Consider the following 8,876-nt stretch of genomic DNA (forward strand, 5'->3'; position numbering starts at 1 on the left):
GGGGGGGGGGGGGGGGGGGGGGGGGGGGGGAACATGGGGATACAGAATGAAGGGGCTTCAGAAATGAAAATCTTAAGTTGAAAGGCATTCGTACTTCAAAGGTCTGCCTCACATTCCACCAAGCAGAACTGTCTCTGGGTTTCCTAGCATTTCATTTAAATTTTAAAATATTTCCTATCTGTCATTCTCACTCTAGTCTGAATTACTTAAAGGAGATAATCAATGTAATGTCTAGATAAGATAGGTCAAACTGAGGAACAGAAGTTTAGCTCCCAGGACCCTAGGTGGGGTGCTACTGGGAGGGCAGGTCCTGAACATCATATGAGTTTTGAGTTTGCTGGGAATTGGAACTAGAGAGCCACCAGCCACCTGCTCTACCCTGGAGATTGTACCCTGAAATAATACGACCCATCCCCTCCTTCCAATCACTTCTGTGCAGGTAAAGTCACCTTTCCAGTGCCTGTCCAGCTAGAGAAAAGCTAGTCTCCTAACACTTGCTGGGTTTCTAATCCCCCAAATACTCTTCTTCACAAACCCCCGGAGGAAGCTCATCCTAGTGTTTCTCTTCTTCAAAATCCTCCTGAATTTCTTTTGCGGCCCTTAATTTGCATTTCCTAGAAACTTGTGGCTGATAAATTCCAGTGGTTGTGTTACTGAGCCAAGGGACCCAGTTCAAACCCTTGGCGAAGGAAGCAGTTCAGCGTCAGTCTGTTTCATGGCCACAGAATGCCCAGACTCCAACCAACAGGCTTGCAAAAACAGAGCCCCAAGGACCAAGAGGCACAGTAGGAGGCTGGATAGGTCCTCAGCTATCAGTCCAGGGGACTGACTGTCACCTTGGTGCCCGGCTCTGGAGGACCAGTCAGCAAGGTGACCCCTATACCAAGGACACCCCTACACCAAGGACACTCCTAGACCAAGGACACTACAACACCAAGGATACCCCTAGACCAAGGACAGCCCTATACCAAGGACACCCCTATGCCAAGGTACAGATGGATTTAACCACAATTTGCACACTTCCACCAACTGAGATGCAGAGGGGGCTGGGTTGGTACTTTCTTCAGAGCATTGCATGGGGGAAAGTGCTCTGCAGGGACAGGCAGGGGACAGGGTCTCAGCTAAGGTCTGCCATTAATAGCATAGTTCTGGGCAAAACACCTAACCCTTGACCTCAGTTTTCTTGTCTGCACAAGATGAAAAACAATCATGATGAAATACTGCCTCTTTCTATGTAACTCTTAAGTTTTCAAGAGTACAAAATATCTCAAATATTAGGGGATTTGCAAAATTAAGATAACCTTACAACTAACAAAGATTAAAAATGACAGTCTAAAACATGAGAAATAACTCAAAGACTCAACAAAAGGAAAATGATAAAAATAAACATCAACATATACAATAGCATGTCACCTTTAAAAAATAAATGGATTACTGGAGAGTGTGTAAATTGGGACAACCATTTTAGAGGACAGTTTAATTTTATGTGTTCATATTCTTTAACCCAGCATCTCCACTGCCAGGAATTTTTCCTACAGATAAATTCCAGCACATAAACAAAATTTTACTTGAGGAAGTTCATCGCAAGATTGTATGCAATTCTTTTTTGTTTCTTATTTTTAAAGAATACAACTTAGGGCCGGCCCCGTGGCTCACTCGGGAGAGTGTGCTGCTGGTAGTGCCGAGGCCACGGGTTCGGATCCTATATAGGGATGGCCGGTGCGCTCACTGGCTGAGTGTGGTGGGACAACACCGTGCCGAGGGTTGCAGTCCCCTTACCAGTCAGAAAAAAAGAAAAAAAATATATATATAGCTTAAATGCCCACCAACAGGGGGCTACTTGAACATAGGGTTCATCCACCAGTGGACACCACCCAACTGTGAAATATAATGAGATAGCTCTATGTTTGCTGTTTACAAAGATCTCCAAGACATAGAGTTAAACTAAAAGATCAAGTTTCAGAATAGCAAAAAGAAACAAAGAAAAAGAAAAAGTATGTGAACTGTCAGCACGTGGAAATGTGCACATACAGCAATTCTAAACATAAAAAGAATGTAAAGCAGAAACACAGAGGCAAACCACAACTACACAAAAATATTCAGATGACACTGATAAGAATCAGAAAAGGAATGTGAGGAACATAGTGTTCAGTGTTCATTTTTTGTTCCTTTCTTTTTTTAATCATTAACGGAGTTCATACTCCTGTACCAAAAAACTTAAAGGCAAGGTATCATTCTTTTTGTTTTAATTGTTAGATTCTGAGCAGGTGCATTCTCCCCAAGATAGCAAATTGTAAATTTCAGAGAAAACTCATACTGGCTGCCTTACCAGGCTGCATCTGTCTATGCTGGGCACTCTGCAGGTCAAGCTTGACTTAGTTTTGATTCACAGAGGGTTGCTAAACCAGGACTATCCAGGTTGGTAAATTAGAGGCTCCCAAGATTTTCTGCAATTGTGAGAAAAGCACAGTGACTTTGGCCCTGGACAGGGAGCAGTCCCCTGTCTGGGAGGTTGTAGCCTTTGACTGGAGAAGTTTCTATCATTCACTCACTCTTTTTCAGAAGTGCATTGAGCACTGCAGTGTGCTAGGTGCTGGGGACATGGCAGAGAACAAAACAGACATTGTCTCTGCCTTCATGAACCTAACAGTCTGGTGGGGGAGACAGACCTGAACTGGATGGTTACACAAGCGAGTGGGAAATAACACAGCCACCAGTGTTGGAAAGGAGCACGCGTGGTGCTCAGAGAAAGTGTGGGATTCCTGGGGGAGCTGCCCTTGTCTGCAGAGGCTGGTCCTTCCCAGAGAACTGGGGTAGGGGTGGCGAGGAGGGACTGGAACCTCTTTGCTACAGTTGGATAGATCAGGCATATGAAGCACTTTCTATCAGAGGGGCAGCCACTGGAACTTCTCCAGACGTGGCCCTCACTGGTGAAGCCATGAGCAGACCACAGGCAGCTAAGGCCCTGATAAACAGACCTTGACCTGTGCCTTGACCTCACCATCCAGACAAAAAGCAAAGAGGATAGAACATTCATGTGACAGTAATAAAATAAGAGATCAGAAAACCCAAACAGGCAATTCCATGTGAAAAGACACACGCACTCACACTCTGCCCAAAATGTGTGAGCATAAACCACAGCTTAGCCACGTGGGCCATGGGCTATGTTGAAATGATCCGCCAGCCTCCATACAAGTCTCATTAGGCTGAGATAATTTTTTGGTAGATACACAGTGAGGCAGACCTGGGAGACCAAGAGAACCACAGATGCCTCAATTTCGGGGGAGGGGGTGCTTAGGTTCTGTTTCATGCAGGACAACAATTAATCTGGTGCAATAGAGCGTGGGAAGGTGAGGGGTATATAATGGTTAGGTCCACCTGCCCAGGCCTAAGCCCTGGCTCCCCCACTCACAGCCATGTACCCTTAGGCAAGTGACTTTTCAAGCCTCAGTTCCTTTGTTGGTAAGACGTGGATAAGAACAACTCCCTCGTAAATTTGGGACGAGGATTAAATGATGTAATCCACATCATTTAATGCATTAAGCACAGTGCTGGGAAGCAGTAAGTATACAATAAATGTTAGTTGCTGTTATACCCACTCTGCAGCCAAAGGGGTATAAAGTGGACCAGAAGGGACACTATCAAACGGTGGCTATTAATAAGTGGACATCATCACCCCTAAGGATACAAGTGGTCACCATAGGCCTCGGTATGGCTGTACACACTTAGCAATTTGGGTGGCCTGGAGGTAATTTACATTGGGGAGCCCCCTGACTAGTTCCTGGCAACCTCCCATCACCTACAAGCTGCAGAGACCAAGTGCGGGGAAGGCCAGACTTTTTTTTTTTTTTTTTTCCCCTTTTTTTGTCTTTTTTCGTGACCGGCAACGGATCGCAACCCTCAGTGTCGCGCCCGTACCAGACCGGGACCGGCAACGGGATCGCAACCCTCAGCGTTGCCCCCGCACCTCGCTCAGCCAGTGAGCGGGAACCGGTTTGTATGTGGGATCTGAACCCTCGGCGGGAGCGCTGCCACGCTTCCCAAGCGGCGCACTGTAGCAGTGCGCCACTGGGCCGGCCCTGAAGGCCAGACTTTTTAAGAGCGGATTAAGTGCAGAGCAAAAGTCACTGCAAAGGAGGCTGCATAGCACATTTCACCAAAAAGGAGACCCACACAGGAGGCTGTGCAGGAGGACTTAGCACCAGTGGCCATGGGTCAGACTTCTTACAAAGGGGTATTTTCCAATTCCCAGCAGAGGCGTTCTTTATAACAGAACGTTCTCAAGTTGGAGCACATCTTAATGGTCTGGGGAGTGTGCTTTTTAAAGGTTCCGCTGATGAATCCTTCCGAGGAGTGAATCACCCCTCTCTAACTTACCTGCTTTGTAATGTGGGTTTCCCATCTGCCATTCCCACTGAGCCCTTCTTTGATGTGCTGCTGCCCAGCGCTCACTATAGGCTGGCAGACGCTCCTTCAAAGCCAGGAGGAGCCTGGGAACCGCAGGATGGCTTGGAGAGCTGCAAAGGTGACCGAGGGGCTCAAGGCAAACACCTCTGATGAGAGGCTAAGGGAGCCAGATGATTGCTCCAGAAGAGAAGCTGACGGCATACAGCCACATGCTTCAGCTTTACAACTGCTTTATTATTCAGAGGATAGAAACTAGTTCCACTGGGAACAAAGATGGGAAAAGACCTTGAAAGGCAGCCTGGCAGATTCAGGTTGGATGCAGGGAGCATTTCCAGATGGCAAAGGTTGGAGCAGATGGAGACTTCCCTTCCTTGGCATGGACTCAGGCTGGCTCTGCCACTAGGCAGATGGATTAGATGGCTTCATATGGTCCCTTACTGTCCTTAAAGAGCTCTTCCAATTCTCAAACATCTGACATAAAAATCAACGCAACTGTTATGACTTCACAAGATGTTTTTTCTTTTTTAAAAAAAATCTGAACTTGCTAGAAATGAAGCCATATGTCCACAAGAAGATTTGTACAGGAATGTTCATAGCAGCCTTATTCATAACAGCCCAAATATAAAAACAACACAAATGTCCACCTACAAGGGAATGAATAAACAGATTGGGGAATATTCATAGAATGGAATACTACTCAGCAATGAAAGGTACCAACTGCTGACATTCCCAACAGCACGGACGAACCTCCTGAGTGAAATAAACCAGATGCAACGTAGTACATACTGTATGATCCGTTCAAACAACAGGAAGGGCAACAATAATGGTGGTGGGAGAAATCAGAACAATGGTTGCCTTGGGACGGGGGTGGGAAGGAAATTAACTGGGAAGGGGCAAGACAGAACTTTCTGGATGATAGGAATGTTCTATGTCTTGTTTTGGGTGGTGGGCACACAGGTGTATAGCATCATCAAAACTCACTAAATTGAATACTTAAGATCTGCTCACTTTATTATATGTAAACTTTAACACAATAAAAAAAATAGAAAAATTATAAACTCAGGCTTCTGTGACTTACGAAGTTTTAAAATTATGTTTTCCTGTTTTCCCTTGGGCTGTATAATACTAGGCAAGTTATTTACACTCTCCAGGCCTCCTTCCTCCTCTGTAACAACAGCACCAGTCTCACAGGGCGTCTTGAGGATGAAACAAGTTAATGCGTGTGCACGTGGGAAGTGCTCAATTAAGCCTGAGCTATTATTATAATAGTTTATTATCCGTTCTCTAATTCAACCAGCAAGAAAAAGAGCTTTGAAAATACTTAGTTTAAAGCCTCGCTCCTGGGCTTTTAAACAAAGCCGTGTTGAGGGTTCAGAGATTTCTCGGGCTCCCACTCAAGTCAGGTCACCCCAGCACCACTATTATGGGCTGAACTGTGTCCCCTCCCCAAAATTTACACATTAAATCCTAGCCCCACAAAGATCAGAATAGGACTGTATTTGCAGATAGGGTCTTTAAAGAGGTAGGTAAGTTAAAATGAGATGATTAGGGTGGGCCTTAATCCAGTATGACTGATGTCCTTATAGGAAGAGGAGATCAGGATACCAAGGCAAGGCCACGTGAGGACACAGGGAGAAGACGACCACCAGCAAGCCAAGGAGAGAGGTCTCAGAAGGAACCAGCCCTGCGGCACCTTGATCTCAGACTTCTGGCCTCCAGAAGTGTGAGAGAATAACCATCGTGGTCTCAGTCCCCCAGCCTGCGGGGTTCTGTTACAGCAATCCAAGCTGACTGCCACAGCCATCCTTCTGTTTGGGGGGACTGCCCCAAGGCCCGCGGGCCCTCACTTACTGCTGCTTTTGGTGTAAAGCCGGAGGAGCTCGGCCAGACAGCTCTTCTTCACCACGGCTGCGCTGCTCAGGCTCTCCTGGTCGAGAATCTTGAGGAAGTCGTCCAGCTCTGCCAGCAGCTGCTCCAGCGCTAGAGACAGAAAACACAAGAAATCTTTACAGTGGCTGCCTTCTCTCTAAAGGCCCCATGAGGACACACCTCTGGACCCTGCAGCAACCCATGGTGGACACTCAGGTCCCAGGAGGAAGGGTTTGGTGTGAGGCCTGGCAACATGGTGGGGGGGCCTGGCCAGGAGGTGGGATTCCCAGTTCCAGGGTCACAAGGACAGAGAAACAGGACCTCTGCTTTGAGATGGACAACGTCAGCCAACCCACAGGTCTACCATTCGCTGGAGGGTGATAGCGGCCAAGAGGGCCCACCTTTCTGAGTACACCTCCTCCAGGGCAAATGTCTGCTCTCACAGGGTGCTTGGGGAAAACAAAGACAACGCAGCTTCTAAAGAGCTTTGCCAGCTGTTGAGCTCTGCTCCTGGATCTGTGGATATAATCAGGGATATTCTCATCTTGATTCTGTCCAGGTGACTTTGGGTCTGTTACTTAACCTTCTCAGGTTGTTTAGAGCAAATGCTTTGTAAAATTCCTTCTAGCTCTGACCTTCTTTGATTCTAAGCCTGGTCTTGGTTTGACTGCCTGGCTTTCCAAAACACAGATCTGTTCATGGGTCGCTCGTGATTAAAAAAACCACTCCTGGCTCACCAGTCGCCCTAACTGGCTTCCAAAGACAGTCACAGGGTCACCCACCCACGGTCATAGTCATACAGCCCAGCCCTGCACCCTCCCTCCTTCTCCAGCTTTCATGCAAATGGTCTTCTCCTCCTCTGGCTAAATCCTACTCATCCCTTAGGTCTTGGTCTAGATAACATTCCTCCTGGGACACCTTCTCTGGGCCTCTGGAACAGTGAGGCTTCCTTTAGCAGATAATCCCATGTCACCAGCACTGGCCCCTCAGGTAGGCTGAATAGTGGCCCCCCAGAAATGTCCATGTCCTAATCCCCTGAATCTTTGACTACGCTACTTCACATAGCAAAAGGGATTTCACAGATGTGATTAAATTAAGATTATCCAGGATTATCCAGGTGAGCCCAATGTAACCGCAAGAGCTCTTATATGAGGGAGACAGAAGGGTGAGACTCAGAGAGAGAAGATGTGAGGACACAGGCTGGAGTCAGAGGAGAGAAGGGGATACAATGTTGGCTGTGAGGACGGAGGAAGGGACCAGGAGCCAAGGAATACAGGCAGCCTCTGGAAGCTGGAAAAGGCAAGGAAATGGATTCTGTCCTAGGGCCTGCAGAAGGAACAGAGCTCTGTGGAGCTCTTTTACATTCTGATTCCCAGAACTGCAAGTTAATTGATTGCATTGCTTTAAGTCACTCAGTTTGGTAATTTGTTATAGCAGCAATAAGAAACTAACACACCCTCTCACACCTCTCATTGCACTATGCTGTAGCTTCTGTGCCACTGTTTACCTATAAGCTCCAAGGACAGGCTCTATGTCTAGCTCACATTCCAGGGCCCAGCACAATGTCCAATAAATACTTAACCAAATTAACAAATGAAAGCAAAGTGAGTCCTTCCACTTACTTTGGACACAAAAGTACTCCACGGCCAGCTCACAAGAAAAATAAATTAATGGCCTGGATCAGGACACAAGAGATGTCCACTGAAAATCCAGGTCTCTGGCAGGTCCTATCTAGCTAAAACATTAGAACAGATGGGTTTATTAAAACGGATCTCTCCCCACTTTTCTAGCATACATAATACAGTAATAATAATTGGAGCACAAACAATTCTTCCCCCAGATGGACTAAGTGAAACCAACTCCTCAAGTTTACCACATGGACTAGCTGTTCTAAAACTTGGACTGCAGCAACCTGCCCACCCTCTGGAACCTTTGGTGGCTCCTGCTTTCCTCGTCTGCATGGGGATCCCTTCATCATCGACATGGTGGGGCAAAGCAAAAACTAGGGAGAGACAGGGACTTTGCTGGATGTCTGCGCTCATTGCTCACCCTGCCCATCCCCTTGTCACCTTGGCATTGCTGGTCAGACCCACCATCACACTGAGCAGACTGATAAATAACCAGAGGAGAGGCGGAGGGGGCTCTGGGCACACCAGTGTGCAGGACAGACTACGCTCTTCCAGGTGGTCAAATGCTTGCCCAAAGAGATGGGCTGCAGCAGCTTTCTGAGTAGAGGGGCATCAGGGGACATCAGTCACTATGGGCATCATCACTAGGATGCTCCCAGCAAAAGTTGTCCTATTAACCTTAAAGGGCAGGGGCTCCGCCATCTGATCAAACAGAGTTTCTCTGCTGAAGCCAGATGCCTCAGCCCAATGCCCACTATGGCCAGACTGGCTCATTAAGGGTGGGGAGCCATGCTGCCAGCTTGCCCTGGCCTTGGCCAAGGCAATGATGCTGCTGGGCCTGGATGACCGAGCTGAACCAGAGCAGAGCTAGAGATGGCAGAGAGACCAGGGAACTGAATCAAACAAGGGAACAGAGGGAGAGAGATGATGGCAAAATCACAACTCTCGCCTGAGATAAAGTCAGGAGGCACC

General features: G+C 47.4%; 1 protein-coding gene across 1 annotated transcript in view; it reads right to left on the reverse strand.

Moving 5' to 3' along the window:
- The window catches only part of AFAP1L2 (actin filament associated protein 1-like 2), a 44,686-nt gene extending 38,295 nt beyond the window's left edge, over positions 1-6,391 (reverse strand). Inside the window, exon 1 of the mRNA XM_008587367.1 lies at positions 6,259-6,391. The gene's annotated coding sequence lies outside the window, so the exon portion shown is untranslated. The remainder of the gene's footprint in view (positions 1-6,258) is intronic.
- Between the last annotated feature and the right edge of the window lie 2,485 nt (positions 6,392-8,876).

The sequence above is a fragment of the Galeopterus variegatus genome, unplaced genomic scaffold (genome assembly GCF_000696425.1).
Source record: "Galeopterus variegatus unplaced genomic scaffold, G_variegatus-3.0.2 Scaffold4352, whole genome shotgun sequence".
Classification (NCBI taxonomy): Eukaryota; Metazoa; Chordata; class Mammalia; order Dermoptera; family Cynocephalidae; genus Galeopterus; species Galeopterus variegatus.